The sequence below is a fragment of the Protopterus annectens genome, chromosome 6.part1, assembly GCF_019279795.1.
Source record: "Protopterus annectens isolate FY-2018-M chromosome 6.part1, PAN1.0, whole genome shotgun sequence".
Classification (NCBI taxonomy): Eukaryota; Metazoa; Chordata; order Ceratodontiformes; family Protopteridae; genus Protopterus; species Protopterus annectens.
The window spans coordinates 318,126,187-318,143,208 of NC_056738.1; positions in this window are offsets into that span (position 1 = coordinate 318,126,187).

Here is a 17,022-nt window from a genome sequence, read left to right on the forward strand (position 1 = left end):
ATGACATGTGTAAGCTGATGTAATGTGCGACTACAATTTCCCGTACTTTGCAAGTTTTGCCATAGACAAGTAGACGGCTTCATCTACACTGTGAATTCTGAATTTTTCCAATACATGTACTGACCTGCACAGCACAATACACAAATAGTTACATGATCACTTTAACTTTGAAACACAATTACCACTCAGACGATGAAGCACAATTACCACTCAGAAGATGATGGGTACACATAGTCATATCCTTGTACTGCTGCTATAATCAATTTATTACGTTTGCCAAAAATGTAACTTGATGGAGTCTATGATGGACTGGCAGATACAGTGAATGGGTATAGGTTTGGAAACCATGCTTTTTCTGAACAGAGTAGGTGATGGTAAGCGTCAAAAGTTCATGTACGGCGGAGTTGGCAGTAAGGGTGGAAATGCATGCAGTGATGTCATATGCCAGTTTAACAAGTTTGATGTACATGCCAAACACAAGACAACAGAATAAAAAAAAAAAATTAATGAAATTGTCACTCAACCGTGCATCAGGACATTTACCTATACTCTGACATTCCCCTATAGTTAACCAAAGCAACCGTTCTAGGTATTCGAGGCATTCCTTTCCTGTCAAGCAGAGTTAATAACATCGTAACTAGTACTGTTAGTCCAAGAACAACATATACCACCATCTAACCCATTTGGTTAGCAACATTCAGGGTTGCTCTTGATAGATTTCGTAGTCAACTGAATGCCGCAAGATACTACTGGAAAGCCCCATGCAGAAACTCTGTTACCTGGGTGCATTCATTCCAGTGTTCTATTTCCCCTAACATAAGCGATGATCAGCGAGTACTGGCTGTAAACATAGGGGATGTGTAGTCCACCAGTTACCATGACGCATATTCAAATTGATAGAAATAGTAGGTGTGCTATCCACAACAGTCGTGGTATACCAAAAACAGAGGCTAATTGTGTCCGATACAAACGATTTCTGCTCTTCTGAGAGCAATACACTCACTTGGTCACTAAATGTTCAACACATGCCATGCCGTACTAAGTTATTAGTAGGGTGAATGCAATACCCATGGTACATACAGATCTTCACCCCTCAACTGGCAACAGAGCTTTCCTTGTCCCCACCACATTATCCATGAAAACTGAGACAGACCCAAGAGTACATTAACTGTTTTTTATTTATTTTACATGTGTTATCCAGCCTGTGGCTTTGTCACATTGCTGTGTACTGAGCTATGGACCGATTTACTTGTGTCACTACAGACAAACACTTAAATTAACCAGTCAAACACATTTTCTTGCATGAGTGGTCAGCACATTTATTTACATACTAGGACAACTGAGCACCTTAGTTTTCGCAAATATTACAGACTCTCTCAAATGACATATAAAAATATCCAGTCCACTGGCACTAAGGTGAACATGGTCAAACCGGAATAACTCTGGCCACCGAGTATTAATAGCGGTATGGTGAATCACAGATCCTTTGCACAGCTCCATCTGTCCCCACATGAAGCCATTGTGCAGTCTTCTGATTTTATCAATGGCCTTAATGCTACGTGCGCCCTTCCAATCCATCCTTTGTATGATGTCTGACCATACGATATGTAGATTAGGCCACCATGTAAGCAGTCTCCACAAAATTTTCTTAATTTCCACTTTCAGATCCACAAGGGGGCATGTGGTCAGGTCATTTCCTATAACAACCAAAAAGTGCAACGAAACCAAGAACAGTGTATAATCCAAGGCACACAGGATCCGAACCAAATTATTCAGGAAGTCAGCAATAGCATATAAAATCTTTTAATGTTAAAATGTCAGATATCCACAGTTCATCAATCAGAACAGCAATAAAAAGAATAAGCCAAGCGCTTTCACCCAGTAATTACTAGGCTTTTTTAAGGCAAACAAAACTGTCCAGCACAAAAACTTTTTAAATAGCAAAGGTAATCAAATTCAAACTCCACCTATTAATTACATCGTAAACCTAATAATCAATTAGTTCAAATTTAAAAGGGTTACAAGAACTAACCATACTTTTTAACATGCCCTGTTTGGCGTAAAACATGCTTGTTTATTACAATCAATAGTGCTAAACCTCAACAATGTTATTTTAAAATAGTAAAAAAATAATAAAAAATCGTTCTGCATATGCAATGAACTAGGTGAACAAAATAAATGAATTCAGAAATACAGTTCAAAAAGGTTAAAACTTCATTCTAAACCCAAAACAGCTAAAATAATCCATATTAAATACAACAATATGTGAAAGTACATACTTTGTAATAAAATGTAGTGTTCAATTAAATACCACTAAATTACCCCATACAAGGGGGATTATATATAACAATGGTCAAATAACTTAATTCTATAACCTTGCTCTTCTCATTTTGAGAACACTGTTAATATTTAATGCCTCATTCATCCCAGGGGGAGTACAAGCGTCCAACCTCAACTGCCAAAACAACTCTCGGTTCTCCAACCTAACCTCCCAATTTACCTCCTCGTGGGTCAGGTACTACCTGCTCCAAAACTGTGAATTTAAGATTCATCATGTCACATACCTGGGAATGTTTAAAAAAAGCGTTGGTATCCTTACACCTAGTAATTTTGTATTGGTGTTCATACACCCTTCTCCTGAGCTGCCTTTCAGTTTTTCCAACATAGAAACCAAAACAGTGGGTGCAAATACCTAAATAAACCACCCCTTTGGTTCCACAGTACTAAGTTGGCACTAAGGTGAACATGGTCAAACCGGAATAACTCTGGCTACCGAGTATTAATAGCGGTATGGTGAATCACAGATCCTTTGCACAGCTCCATCTGTCCCCACATGAAGCCATTGTGCAGTCTTCTGATTTTATCAATGGCCTTAATGCTACGTGCGTCCTTCCAATCCATCCTTTGTGTGATGTCTGACCATACGATATGTAGATTAGGCCACCATGTAAGCAGTCTCCACAAAATTTTCTTAATTTCCACTTTCAGATCCCCAAGGGGGCATGTGGTCAGGTCATTTCCTCCCAGATGCAGTACTAGGATATCTGGTCTTTCACCTCTGCCGTTTTTCTCATGAAGCAATCATAGCAGACCATCCCACTGCAAGCCTGTTTTCCCGACCCACGACACCTGAATTTCGGACTCACTTTGCCACAGATTGTTGGTTCCTATTTCTAAAGCTCTTCTCACTGACCAGTGCACGTAGGAATGGCCACATATCCACACCTGGAGAGGTCTCTGAGGGACACCTAAACCAACACAGATCATGGTGTTATCAACCCACTCATGTGACCATTACAGTATGAGCATTCAAAAAGAGAAAGCAGCTCAACTCAATACAATACTGACCTTCCATCTGCATGCCTTGCTGCACTGTGCATGTATCTGGTTCCATCACACCTTCCATCTGCATGCCTTGCTGCACTGTGCATGTATCTGGTTCCATCACACCTTCCATCTGCATGCCTTGCTGCACTGTGCATGTATCTGGTTCCATCACACCTTCCATCTGCATGCCTTGCTGCACTGTGCATGTATCTGGTTCCATCACACCTTCCATCTGCATGCCTTGCTGCACTGTGCATGTATCTGGTTCCATCACAGTACCCACACTGAAAGAATTGAAAGGAATACTGTTACAAAGCATTCTTCGTTTATGTCCCTGACAAATGATGTCAGTCTTATAGTGGCACACCGCTTTCTCAGCACATAAACACAGTCTCTTAATTTACAGTTAATACCGGCTACCTTCCTACACGTGAAAATCATTAGCTGTTGGCAACCAGGGTTGAAAGTGAATACCAGAAACCCACAAACCAGCAACAGGCAAAGTCTTTAGTTATACACTGCCCACAGTAGTAAGAATCTGGCTATGTCTCCAAAAAACTATTATCAACAGTAGCTGGGTCACGGCCAGGTGTCAAAAGCATGTGTACGCTACAGGCAAAACACTATCTAGGCTCACAAAGTCAGTCAATGAGATATAATTCCATATGTATGCAGTCACCTTTTTACAACTCATCCCTTATCATGTATGCCTACTACATAGTTCTAGAAAGTGACATGTCAAATTAAAATGACATGTCACATCAGCACGCACGTTAACACATGCAGGTATGTGTTTCCGATAATGTGTACACACATAGTATGTGGGGGCCATGTCATTCAGGACATACACACGTTTGTACTGCTAGAATCGGAAATATTGTTTTGACATAATTTCTGTACAGGAGTTATAAAGAATTATGAGCACCTGTAAAAAACAGACATCTTGGCAGCAACATGATGTGGTACTGGACCCTCAAAGACATACGCATGTGGTGGTGTAACGCGGAAGCAAGTTTAGAGAGAGAGCACAAACTATTATTCCGACTGTATTTTTACTAAGTCAATCTGACATTTTTATAGATTATTAATTTTTCGCCAGCAACAGCAGTCTTCCTTCCTGTAATAACCCCCATTCCACCACAGATGGGCGAAAGCAAGTGTGCCAACAATCATAACCCCCCAAAGTGAAAAAAGAGTTGGTACCACAAAAGCATTTGAGATGGCCTTCTTCAAATAATATCCACAAGTTTGTTGCACGAACAGTACTCTTGTAAAAAACAGTTCACGTTTGAACAGACTACTTTTATTAAACACAGTTCACGTAAAAAAGCGTTTTTCATTCGGAACAGTGTCCGAACTTCTTCAGACAAACACTGACACTGTTGGAACTCCATATTTAAATAGTACATTGATTATTATTATTATGATTATTATTATTGAAATATATAGTAAGTTGAGGAAAAGCTAATCAAATTTTTGATAGTAACACAGTATATATGTTAAGTATACATTTTTAATTTTTATATATTTTAAATAGTTGAAGTGGTATTCCTTATTTGGGGGAATGATTGCAATTTGAGGAAATCCTTAGCATTAGAAAAGGGAATTTTGTGTGTACTAATAGGTTCATAAGAAGAAAGGTCTTTTTCTAGACTAATTGAACAAGTATGTAAAGTTTTATTTAAAGAAGATCTGTATGTGGTTATAGTTTTATTTAGAATATATGATAGTTGGATTTTTTATTGATTTTTTTCTATAAGGATTATTACACACCTGTTTTAGAGAAAGGAAAGTACATGCATTTTTATATACATATTTTTTTAAATATAACTGGCGACTATTTAATATATTGGATCTGGTGTATGTATTTTTGAGTGGGTTGGACTAGTTTAAACAGTTTGGATTAACCTATTTTAATTAATCTAACTGGTTTGATTTAGGTACCTAACCTAACTAATTGATCAATTATAAATGATTTCATAATCAATGTACTATTTAAATATGGAGTTCCAACAGTGTCAGTGTTTGTCTGAAGAAGTTCGGACACTGTTCCGAACGAAAAACGCTTGGAGTGTTTTACGTGAACTGTGTTTAATAAAAGTACTGTCTGTTCAAACGTGAACTGTTTTTTACTAGAGTACTGTTCGTGCAACAAACTTGTGGATATTATTTGAAGAAGGCCGTCTCGAATGCTTTTGTGGTACCAACTCTTTTTTCACTATCGTGTTGTGTTGTGTTTAACCGTATAACCCCCCAAAGTGACAATTGCTAAAGCTACTGACCAAGTACACTATTTGAAACGTTTTACAGGGGACAAGGCCGCAACACACTCCTAAGTGGGGGGCCATCACAGCCCACCAATTAATATGTACCATATCCATCATTGCAGCAAGTTGAATGTGAAAATCCTAAGCACACGTGTAGAATATTGGGGTACAACCAAACACAGTCACACTCGGGAGCGGCAACTTCCCCTCATCTACCAATACCCGTAAATGTTGAGCGAGTGAATTCCTACATTTGAATGTCCTGGAAAAATTCTTTGCTACCCCCCCTACAGGTAGCAACATTGTCATCGGGTCATTATCAACAGGGGCGACCCTTGCTGTACAGGATAGTCAACTCTTGCCTGGTCTGATTTGACCACACACCCTTGAACCTATGAACCTATCAACCGTATACATCTTGCTTCTTTTTCACCTCACTTATTCTTCACTAATACTATTGCGCTATATAGGCCTTTCCACAAACATTGTACATACATACACACACTGACATACACATTAATTACAGTAAGCACTTTGAAAATGCATAAATACTGATATACACACAAGTATGGTATACGTACATAAATGCGCATTAGTCAGCATACCCAAACAGAGGCAGGTAGAAAAAAAATATCATACATATTTCTTGACAGGCATATCTTGTAACATATTACATATGGTCATTGTGTTACAAGTACCATATATGTAAATATGTGTAGCTGTCTCTCTCTGTTTCTCTTTCTCTCTGACTAAATGTGGGTGGCGGTGCTCTGATAGAATTAAAAAACATTGAGATGCATTGAAGTTTAAACCTGTCCTTAAATTTTTGGACACATTCAACCCTTTTTAAAGGCAAGAGACACAACTATCAACACCACATGAATCATAAAGGATCGGGTACCACAAAGCCATTTACAAAGGTGAGAGAGGCCTATCATGTCTAAATACTCACCTTTAGACAGACAACAAAAGAACCAAGATTACTCAAAATAGGAATGAATAGCAGAGACAGACAATTTGGAAGCCAAGCTGCTCACAAAGGGTTGAATACCAGGATGCCAGTTAGGAGGGTGAGAGAAGTCTTTCATGTGGAAATACTCGACTGCAGACAGAAAACTGTAAATAAAGGAGGAACATTTTGCTATTCACTTCAAACCACTCAACACAGTAGGGGTTAAAGGAGAGCTAACACCTCGGGTTAGTCTTGCATTTGCAGCTCAGTTAAATTGTAATATGTAGAAACTGCTTGATAAGCTGCTTAATGTGTTTTGAAAAGTCCTTCACAGCAGGAAATTACAGCAAAGTCAAGAGGATGTCTATGTGTCTGCAGACGGTGGCCTAGCAGGTGTCCATCACTGAAGCTTGAGACTGAATGGCATTTAAAATTATTTAAATAATGATATGCACGAGAAAAGGTAAATCCCAGTAACAGCAGGGGTTGAAGGAGAGGTAACACCTCAGGAGAATGATTGATATGCAGCTTAGGGATAAATGGTACTGTGTAGTAAATGCTTTCTAAGCTGATAAATGTTTTTTGAATAGTATTTCACAGCAAGTCCAAAAGATGGCTGTGTCTGCAGACTGTGACTCCACCTATAACTCAAACCCTGCTGCAATACACCTGGCAAGCCACCTCCTACCTTTCTCATTGTATCTGCAGACAGCATCACCTTCCCCATATCTGTACTTATAAAGAGTTCCTTGCAGGAATTATATGTCTTTTCCATGGGGCGTTTTGCCTTCAACATCACCCTAAGCAAAGGTGGAAATAATACTGACACTACAAACTCAAGGCCTATCGTCATCCTTCCTCCTCCACCTCATAATATACCATACAACGTAAAAATCAGCAATAAGTACAGACTATTGCAACCTCCATTAAAGCTATTCCACATGAATTTTGAAACAGGCTATATCCCTGAGGGCTGGAGATCAGCCAGCATGATGCCCATACATAAGGGGGGGGTTCCAAACACGAACCACAGATATTACAGACCCATCAGCTAAGCAGCCTTTCTTATAAAGCCATGGAATGTCTCATTTCTGACATCATAAATCTAGACTATGATAATCAATTAACTTGAGCCACAACAATTTGGTTCTGTTACCGGTAGGTTTTGCCTTCTTAGTCCTATAAATTCCTCGGTGCAAGCTTGAATACAACTGTTCACATGGCTTAACTCATGCCAGACAAAGTAATTCAATTGACAACATACTTCAAACAAGTTGGACCAAAAACCCAGCTATCTGCAAGAGAAAGTCTGCAGGCTTTGGGGTTCATGGCAACCTGCATTGTACTAATTCCATATGCGAGAGTGCATATGAGGAAACTTCAATGGTACATAAAAACCTTATGGAGTCAACATTGTCACAGCCTGGAAACAATGATTCCTCTCATTCCCTGCTTGCAACAAGAGTTCCTTTGGTGGGCAGATGCATGTCACCAAAACAAGGGACTGTCATTCATTCTACCCCATGCCACCCAAATCTTAACATAACACGCATCACACTATGCTTGGGGGGCCCATCTGGCTGGGAGATGCATTCTAGGCAAATGGAGCACAAACCAATTGCATCTACATATCAACCTAAAAAGAAATGCTGGCTGTACAGAATGCTCTGACAGCCTTCAAGGACTTCCTTCATCCAGGACAACTACTGATAAAGACAGAAAAGAATACCATTATGTGGTACATAAGCAAGCAGGGGGTACCCACTCCTGCCCCCTTTGCAGACCAGCCATGGACTTGTGGAACACAACCTTTACTTAAGTTCATGTTCACGATCAATTCCTCCCAAGACAACCAAAGCAGAAATCTTATGGACACGCACATATGGAAACTGGAACCCAAAGTCTTCATCACGTAAACACAAAAATGGTGAAGCCCAGACATACATCTATTTTCCTGTCCCCAAAACTATCATTTGGAAACATTCTGCACAAGAACTCATCCCAAAAAAGCATGGAAAGTGGATGCTCTATGCTTCAGCTGGAATAAACAGTGTATGCCTTTATCCCTCTGCCTCTACTCTCCAAGGTCTTACTATAAGTCAGACAGGAAAAAACAAAAATGATTCTGATTGCTCGACTTGCCTTGCCAACAATGGTACCCATGTCTAAGGAATATGTCACACAATCCTCCGTGGTACTTGCCTCAAATAGCTCACCTGATGTCTCGGCAGAACTATCAAACTATGCACACTCAGCTCCAAACTCTGAATTTTGCAGCATGGCTAATCAACTAATTTCACCAATCACATGTCTCACTAAACCTGTGATGGATGTCATTTTGGAGTCCAGCAGGCCTAGTGTTGTTGCAATCTTAAACTGATAAATGGAAGATATTTGGTGCTTGGAACCAAGCACAAGGAATAGACTCACCAAAGCACAATATTCCTCAGATTTTGCAATACTTAACTGAGATGTTTCACAAGGGCCTATATTATTCTTCAATAAGAATCCATGCCTCTGCCATCTCGGATCATTACAAAACAGACCCTCCGCTCTTTTCTCATCCCCTGCTAAAGCAGTACCTCATAGGGGTCAAAAATGTAAGGCCTTCCAGGAGAAAGCAGAATCCTGCATGGGAACTCAATTTGGTGCTGGAAAAACTCACCCTACCTCCATTTGAACCAGCAGCTACTGCAGATATAAAATATTTTTCTTGGAAGACTGTCTTTCTTTTGTCATTTACTTCGGCTACAAGGTTTTCAAAACTACATGCTCCTTTGGCAGTCACTTCAGCTCGAAGTACTTCAAACTACAGGCTATCATGGCAGTGGAGCCTTTCATTATCTTTTAGCCGGACAGGGTGGCCCTCAGGACCAATCCTTCTCTTACATGTTAACTCAATAAAGCTTAGCATATAATGTATTACACCCTCTAAATGTTTTCCAATGTTCAATACAAATCCTGATTTATTTCCTTGGTTACATGAAATTGTTTTTTATGGCACTGCCAGGGGAGGATGGACATGGTCATCAAGGTGGATGTGGGGGGACACAGCTGTGTCCTGCTCAGATACCCAGCTGAAAAGGTGCTATGCTGCAGACATGGCCTGGAAATGTGCGTTAGGCTCACCAACTACCAAAACAGTGGTACACTTCAGTGGGCATGCAGGTGTATTCAACCAGGGTGGTGGTACCCTGCACAGTTGGCATGCCAGTGTATGCACCCATGTGAGGAAGGCACTGTGAGCCTATGCGGTATCATTGATCTCTAGTTCCCCACGTAAAATGTGGTGTTTGTCAATAAAAATACTATCATTCCAGGATGCCGATGAAAGAACAAAAACACTCCCTATGGCTGCATGAATTGCACACCACCATCACCACGGCAGCTATGAACACTGACCCAGATGAAAGCCCCAACCCTGAGGAATACATGAGATCAGTCTAAGTGAGGATGGCTTGATGACTGGCAGACTTGGTGATTCAAAAGTAGCCTCCTCATTATCAATACCTTATATAGTATACAAATGATATAATGTAAAGTGTTATGCTACAAATGACTTCATGGTTTACCTTGGTGGTACTGTGGGTGGATGCTGTACACTGATCTCCAATTGTATTTAGTGGGAGTAGAGTCAAGCCAAGGTTTAAATGTTTGAGATTAAAAAAGGTTAATTGTGAGGTGGTACTCAGGCAAGACTTATGACAGGCAGTGGGTGGCAGTGAAGAGTTATCGAATAGCTGGGCAACTACAGCAGAGATAGTGAGGGAGATGGCTAGAAAGGTGCTTGGTGTGACATCAGGACAGAGGAAGGAGGACAAGGAGACATGGTTGTGGAATGTGGAAGTACAGGAGTGTATAGGGAGAAAGACGTTGCCAAAGAAGACGTGCGAGTGTGAGAGATGAAGAAAGTAGACAGGAATGTAAGGAGTTTAGGAGCATGTTAGAGAGGTGGCAAAGGCTAAAGATAAGGCAATTGAAGAGTTGTATGAAAGGTTGGACACTAAGGAGGGAGAAAAAGGACCATTACTGATTGGCTAGACAGATGGATCGAGCAGAGAAAGATGTGCAGGTAAGGGTGATAAAGGATAGTGAGGGAAACATACTCACAAGCAAGTAGGGTGTGTTGAGCAGATGGAGAGAGCACTTTGAGTGGCTGAACAATGCAGAAAATGAGAGAGAGAGAAGGTTGGATGATGTGTGGATAGTGAATCAGCAAGTGCAGCGGATTAGCAAGGAGGAAGGTAAGGATAACTATTACGAGGATGAAGAATGGAAAATACCAAAGCTAAAATCAAAACTAGAAACAGAGCCTGGGCCAGTGGGAGAACAATACCCAAAGCTACAATAAAAACTAGAAACAGAGCCTGGGCCAGCGGGAGAACAACTAAATCCCCACTTGACCATGTAAAATGTCATTTCAGTAATGATGCCAAAAAATCTATTATACTGGATAAAAAAGGCTTCTACCAAAATCTATTACAAAAGCACCATAACAACCCTTAATAGCTCTGGGCAGGGTTAAATCAACTAGTTTGTCCAGGTCATTCCACCACACCAACCCCGAATAGCTACACCCATAGTTCGCCAGAGACTATTGCTAGTGCCTTTAATAACTTTGTCACTGAAAGAATCCAATCCCTAGCAAATCATCTAACCCCCTCTAACTTCCACGACATGACTACTCTACCCAATAATCACCCCAAATTTACCATTCAACCAATCTCCACTAGTTTTATCAACACACTTCTAAAAAAACCTAAAACCTACCACCCTCGCTGCTGACCTCCTTCCTGCAGTGTACCTACAGATAGCTGCAGATGCCATTGCATATCCCATATCTATCCTCATCAACAGAACCTTATCTGATAATGCTATTCCCTCCCTCTGGAAAATATCTCACGTCATCCCACTCCATAAAGGTGATAGCTCCTCAGACATATCCAACTATAAACCCACTGCCATTTTTTCCCCACTAGCCAAAATAATGGAGAAATGTATACACAAGCAACTAATGAAATACCTTACACAGAATAACTCACCATCCAACTCCCAGCATGGTTTCAGACCATACCACACCACCACCTCAGCCCTCCTTTCCTTTACTACTGCCATAAACCAAACCATGACTGACAACAGGTAACCTCCGGCCTCTTTCTTGACCTATCAAAAGCCTTTTGACATGGTCAACCATGAACTTCTCATTCTTTCACAAAGATCTATTTCTCTCAACAAGCCTGCTATCCAGTGGTTCCAGTCCTGACCGGTAGGGAAAACTCTCCAGCCAGCTGTCACACTTGGTGTCTCTCTCAGGTGTCCGTACTAGATACATTACTCTTCTCTATTTTTAGCAACAACCTTACACTGCTATACCTAAAGGTGCCTGCAGTCAATATGCAGATGATTCCACTCTGATCTGCTCAAACACCTCCCCAACCGAACTGCAAACCTCAACCCAAAATACTTTTAACAGTACCGAGAACTGGGTCACCAACCAATGCCTACTTCTGAACCCCAATAAAACTAAACTTCTACCCCAGTAGTAGATCTACCACACTTTCATTCTCTGTCACATTTAACAATGGTACCACTATTTCCCCAGATCATCACACCAAACTGCTAGGGGGTTATCACAGACCATCTCAAATTTTACCTACAGTCAACAAAACCATACTGACCATCAATAAGAAGCATGGATCACTGTATAGAAACAATACATTTTTGTGGCTACAACTGCCCAGCTTTATTCAATTCAGTCCACTCTTAATAGCACACAAAAATTTGTACCACATTGAGGATACCCCCTCCCTCCAAAATATTAAGCCATATGACAACCTGAGATCACTACGGTCAGCCGATAAACTACTGGTGCAAACGCACAAAGAAAATAACTGTGCTGGTGAATCCCTGTTTGGCAACTTCATTGGCAAAACCTGGAATTAGTTGCCAAAGTATATAACCCAACATTACTCCAAAAGTCTCTTAAAACTTCAAACAGTGTCTCAAAGTGAATTGGCTATGCCCATGTACCAACCCTAAAGTTATAAAATGAAAGCCTATTCGGTAATTATCATACCTTGTAACTACGTCACCAAGCACTGCTTCCAATCTGATGTCTCTTACTTTACATTGTGTCTGTCCATGAGAATTGTGAGTCCCTATTAGGGAACACTACTAAACCATTGAATATAATCACTTTGTTTTTATAATTGTTTGCTAAAATTTGTGTAATCAATGTTGAGAAAGCCTTTTCATATGCGAGATATAGCATTTATGTTAAATTTGTAAAGCAGAGACTGACAACTATCAAGTGAACCTGAATCAGAAAGGACTGAATACTAAGAAGCCATTTAGGAAGGTGAGAAAGGTCTTTCATGTGGAAATACTCCAGTGGAGACAGACCACAATAAAGCCAAGGTGACTGTGAAATAACTGAATAACAGACAGACAACTACCCAGCTAAGGTGACTCTGAAAGGATTGAATACCAGGGAGCCAGTTAGCAAGGTGAGAGAGGTCTTTCATCTGTAAATACTCAACTGGAGACAGATAACTATAAAGAAAGGAGGAGAACTTGTCTTCACTTCAAGGCATTCAGCACAGTCAGGGGTTGAAGGACTGCTAACACCTCTTGACTATTTATCATTTTACCCTAAGCTGCATATGTAGTTGTGTAGTAAATGCTTTCTCAGCAGATTAATGCTCTTTGAATAGTACTTCATAGCAGGAAACTGATAGCAAGTGAAGAATATGCCTGTGTCTGGTGACAGTGGCCCATCATGTGTTAGTGTCTGAGGCTTTAGACTAAATGCAATTTGCATTTCCTTAAATAATGATGTGCATGATAAAAGGTAAATGGCAGTAACAGCTAAAACAATTTCAGAGGTGTTGAGATCTGTGGTTCCACTGTCGGTGTTGCTATGCCTCAAGAGGGATTAAAAAAAATCAGGATGCAACATAAGGAAGCTGTATACTTTGTCAGTACTGGCAACATGTGGACAAATGCCAGGTCCTAAACTGATGTTGACCCAGGTGAAATCAAACCTTTGGTAGTCACAGGTATGTGCAATTGTACAGACGATGTACCATTTGCCCGGCTGAACAATAGGGCCACAATTGGCTGTATGCACACTGCCAACATGTGTCACATTGCAAACATAAACCAGCAAGCAGGCTAGGAGAAACCACCAAGGAGAAGCCACCACACAATAAGGCAAAACGAACCTAAAATGCCAAACAGGCAGGAAAACAAACTCCTCTGTATCCAATGTACTTTATTAATGTAGCACCACTGAAAACACGTTTTTGTTGAAAATACAACTTCATCAGACAAAGACCCATACCTATCCACACATATTTAAACCATGATTTACTTAATTGGAAAATTGGATGAACAACGTTCTTAAAGCAAAAGCTTGACCAAACATTTGAACTTCCATGTGCATTGTGTATTTATATTAAAAGCACTTATTGCAGAGCAATGACTCACTTATGAAATATTAAATATATTCATTTTATAAAAAATATATATATTCAATTTGTAAAAAACACAATAATGACATATTTACATAAATAACATTGTATATAAAACATATATTCATAAAGCTTTCAGCCCTGCAGACCAATCAATTCAAAACCTGCATGAAAAATCATGTTTTTTTAAAAAAAAACTTTCTTTCATTGTGTACATGTTGACAATAGCATAAAGTTGTATAAAATATATTGATATAAAATATTGTTACATATTCATTTTAAACTAGTGAATGCATAAAATAAACCCCCCATGTATGTTTTGCCAATAACCAAATAATTAATTTAGAGCCTTACAATTGTTCAGCCTTAAGTTTTAAGTAGGGCATTATTGAAATAGAGTCATTCAACCCTGGGGGTTTATTTGATTCGAGCAAAATCTGCCAGCATGTCTCTCTATGCGATAGACGTGCCGCCCAATATCCTCCCCTGATACAATGAGGTACTGCTTCTAAAACAAAAAACTTAAATGTTGCTGCTTCGCATACAGTCGTATGCCTATAAAGTGCATTAGTGCTGACATTTTTTAAAATGTCATAACAATGTTCATAAATGCGTCTCTTTAGCTGCCTCTCCGTCTTGCCCACATAAAATGCCTGGCAAGAATGGCAGACAGCCAAATACACAATACCCTTAGAATTACAGTTGTAAAAATTGTGTGAGCGTAATTTTCTGTTCCTACTTTCTAGGTACACAAATTCTTGATCCATAACATACTTACATTGCAAACATACTCAAGTGTTTCACCAGCAAGCAGTCTTATGACGTGAATGAAATGATCCCAGAAACTACAAGCCTATTAGTCTGAATAGTCTAATATGGAAAGCGACAGACTAAATTCACAGGGAAATGTTCTGTTCAAAGACACTGGGCCAAACCCGGTTTAGCTGAGTTGAGAAGGCTATGTCTACGTAACTGGTTAGACTTTATGAAAGTCACTAAGGCAATGCACATGGGGTAAACTGTGCAAACAGGAACACCAACCTGGACCTGGCTAAGACATTTGATACAATATCCCACTCAGGTAAAGCTGACAAAATCAATGCCTTGGCCATAAATCACTACATATCTGAGACGGGGACATAAAAAAAAAAAATTGAAAATCCAAAAAAAGGTCTTTCAAGCAGCGGGAAGTTGTAGTTCCATAGATTTTTTTCTGCCACGTCATTCCATACAAGGATACTACACTTGTTTTATTTCCATTACCTTGCACTTCTGCAAACACACTGGCCAGATTTCTGCGGCCTCTATGAAGACTGTCGATATGGCTCTTGTTATTTCCCCTCAGGGCAGCCTGTTCCAATTTAGACCCCCCCCCCCTCTGTGCTAGTGTCTGTCCAATGCTATTCCCATTCCACTCTGATCTTGTCTCCTGAACCTAATTGACTTCTTTGAATGAGTCTCCAGAGCCGTGGATGAGGGTAAGACAGTCCACACAGCCTATCTGGAACTCGCCAAGGCCTTTGACACCACCCTATACTCTGGAATCATAGATAAACTTACTAAGCTGGGCATTAATCCCTACATCACTCAATGGGTTGCCAACTGGCTTACTGACAGAACCCACTCTAACAGTAGCTGACTCAAAATCCAGCTTCAGACAAGTGACAAGTGGAGTACCTCAGGGTTCAGTCCTGGGACCACTCTTGTTTGGCATCTACTTCTCTGAAGTACAGGCCAACACTAAGGGACTCTGGCTAACAAAGTTTGCAGATGACTGCAAACTGGGAGCCATTATTGAATCCCCAAATGATATGGGTACTCTACAAAAGGACATTACAGAAACAGATGCTTGGTGCCAGGGCCATGGGCTCAAGCTGAATGCCAAGAAATGTATAGTTATCCCATTTGGGAAAAAACATGTACCCATGAATTACCACATAGGTGGAAGTACACTAAACACCAAAAGTGTGATAAGAGACTTAGGGACACAGGTGGACAGTGGTCTCACCTTCAATAACCACATTGCCACAACAGTCAAGAAATCCTTCTATGTGGCACATCTCATCAGTAAGGGCTTCTCATCCAGAAAAAAAATAGGTCATTGTCCCACTGTACTCCTCCCTCAGACCCATTATAGAATACAATGCCCCATTTGGTATGTACCTCTCAAGACATCTGCAACAACTGGAAAGGCCACCAAAATACTTCACTAAAAGAATCGCAGGCCTAAAGCTGATGCCCTATGCTGACTGCCTTAAAAAAACTTCAGCTATACTCTGTCACATATCGTCTACTCAGAGGCAATCTCTGCTTAACATACAAGGCCATGTCATACCCAGAGCTGTTGGACATGCTACACTTAAAGAAATCCCAATCCCTCAGAGCCACATGCTCCAGGGATCTAAACCTTGTCATCGCAATAAACAAAACATGCTGGAGGGATAGGTTCCTAACCCAGAGACTCCCCAGACTCTGGAATAGACTGCCCATACATGTCAAGCAGAGAGCCTCCTTGGCCCTCTTCAAAAGGAACCTTGAGTGGAAGGGAGAAAGGAAATTCACCCCAGGGATCATGTCAGTTGCCTTGCTAGAGAGGGGTCCAGGGAAGTAAATAGTGTGGGAAGAAATAGCCAGGGAATTGTTATGGCTAGGCTTGTATAGGCCCTAGGGCAGATAGGCTAGTACCAACCTATGAACTCATGAGTCATAACCGGCTTATTATGTGTTCGAGACATGGATGCCAAGAAATTCACCTTGAGGGTGACTCTCATGATGTGAATTTTGTCATCCATATAAAGAACACACAAATACGTTATGATCAAAGATCCAATTATAATTCTTTGCCTTATCGTAGTCTACACAGTGCCATATATACTAAGTGCAGTTCAGTGAGATGAGATTCATTGAAATGAGTTTTCAGTAATTTGAGTCTTCAGCGAAATGGTTGGGGTGAAATGAAATTCAGTAAAATTAGATTCAATGAAACAAAGTAGACCTTATATAT